General features: G+C 43.0%; 1 protein-coding gene across 1 annotated transcript in view; it reads right to left on the bottom strand.

Annotated features, from left to right (window-relative positions):
- The window catches only part of LOC102207162 (dedicator of cytokinesis protein 3-like), a 248,678-nt gene that overhangs the window by 161,216 nt on the left and 85,207 nt on the right, over window positions 1–2,255 (bottom strand). The gene's annotated exons all lie outside the window — the stretch shown is intronic.

The following is a 2,255-nucleotide window of genomic DNA, read 5'->3' as shown; positions in this document are numbered from 1 at the left end:
CACACACACACACACACACACACACACACACACACACACACACACACACACACTCTTCACTGGACTGCCTTTAGCTTTGATGACATTGAGCATTTGCTGTGGCATAAATGTAATAATGTAACAAGCTCATGGGAGGTCATAACATTCGTTTCTGTCCAGAACTTTGTTAAATTTTACAGATGTGACAGTTTGACCGCGATGAAAAGTCTTCACTAACACATCCACAGATTCTCAGGGGTTCAGCAGAAAATGCTGTAACTGAGTACATTTAGGTGGTCGGCTGATATCCTGAACCTGGACTTGACCAACTGAAGCAACCTCACATCATAACACTCACACAGGCTTGTACAACGGGCACTAACTGGGCATGATGGGTGCATCACTTCATCTACTTCTCTTCTTGGCTGATGCAGCTACAGGGTCAGTCTGGACTCAGACCTCCTGACCTTTATCCATCGCTCCAGAGCCAAATCTTTATTCTCACTTGGAAACTGACATTTTTTTTCCCAATGATCTATGCGGGTAAATGTTTTTCTTAATCTCAGCCAGATCCTTAGTTGTTTGTGACTTCTTCTCTCTGACAAACAAACCTGTTAGGAGGAGAGCTTTTCAGGTGTGGTTTATCTGTCTGTGGTTGCCTTGAGTCTTAACACAGCCTTTAGCTGGAGCAGCAGCAGCAGCTCTGGTGTTCCTCAGAGTTTCGAACATGGCTGCAGGTCAGTCGTGTTACAGAAGTGCTCGAGAGGCGAGTAAACAGACTTAAAGTGGAACAGCGTGCTTTGAGTTGTATATACCAGTGAATGGCACAAATAAAGCTTAAGCTGTAAGGCTTCTTGTGTGGGCAGCAGGGTCAATTAGGTAAGTTTGCTCTGTCAGATATTTGTGAGATGAATGGGTGAAAACACTGAATCACTTTCTCTGCAGACATGCGGTGAAATTCCCCGTACAGCATGCTGTCACGGTCTTCATACATGTTCTGATAAAACGCTGTCTCTGTGGAGTCTGGCTGCAACGAACACATTCCTGTAATGTGATGCTGGATCAGAAAGAAACACTTTGTATTGATAGGACAAAATATTGACACACAATCTTTGTCCTAGTTTCAAAGAATGCCTGCCAGCAGTTTAGATTTTTGTTTTCAAAAAATTTGAAGAAACCTAAAAGTTACCACAAAGAAACTTGAACTAAGTAGTACGGGTGTTTTCCCACCTGCTGTGTTTAGTCCGTTTAAATTGAACTCTGGTCCATTTTCCCCCTCGGTGTGGTTGATGTGTGCAGATATTAACACAGTGATCGGGGGAGACCCAAAGGACTGCACCTCGACCCTCTGGAGGAGGCGCTTCATTTATGGTGTGAATGTGATCCAACCCCAGTCTGAACCAACTACCAGGTGTTACAAGTTTCAGCTAAAAAAATGTCCCGTAGCCATGTTGGCTTTATATTCTCAGTGCAGGAAGGTACTACAGATGAGCAAAGGTCTGTCCAACCAGCAGCTAGCTGTTATATTAGCGACCTTTAACAGGATAATTTAAAGTAGAGCCAGAGTAGCACTCTGTCAGAGCAAAGGTTAGAGATTAAACATCTGAGTACAGCAGCCAAGGATGAGACACAACCCTTCAATCAAATGTGTTTCAAAAGAAAAACATGTCTAATAGTAAGTGCTGCTCAAAGTCAGTCTTTGTGAAACAGATGTTTGTTGTTAGATTAGGTTTGTATGGAAAGCCTGACAGAAGCAGAGATTGATGCCATGGCGATCAGCAAACAAAAGTTCTTGGTAGAATAAGAACATGCCTCAGATTTCTGGAGAGGCGGAGTTAGCACTGTCGGAAATTTCAAAGTAAGAGACGGTTCAGTCTACTAGCAGATCTACTACAGATGGCTTTGTGCTTCTGGCTCCATAGTTTAATGTTTAAGAAAAGAAATGAGTAGCCAAGTGTATTTAATCAGATATTTAAAAACTTATGCAGCCCACCCAAGTGTAGGCTATTATAACAGTTGCTGTTGCAATGCAGTGTAGCACCACATGGTGGCGTCTCTTGACTCGTGACTGGTAGGTCACGCCCTTTTTGTTCTTCTTCACTGTGTAGCGTCTCTGTAATGGATTCTTCCCTATGTACGCAGACTGTGTGCTCTCAAGTAACGTGTAGTAGAGCTGGCACTTTTATTTTTTTGATATTTAAAATAAATGAGTACTTGTGGAAAGTTAGAAGTCGCTCATTCGCTATCCAGCTGCACACCTCTGCGGCTGGCTTCAT

The sequence above is a fragment of the Pundamilia nyererei genome, unplaced genomic scaffold (genome assembly GCF_000239375.1).
Source record: "Pundamilia nyererei isolate P.nyererei 1_Seehausen unplaced genomic scaffold, PunNye1.0 scaffold00105, whole genome shotgun sequence".
Taxonomy (NCBI): Eukaryota; Metazoa; Chordata; class Actinopteri; order Cichliformes; family Cichlidae; genus Pundamilia; species Pundamilia nyererei.
The sequence above is the reverse complement of the archived record's forward strand: the minus strand, read 5'-3'. Positions and strand labels throughout refer to the sequence as shown.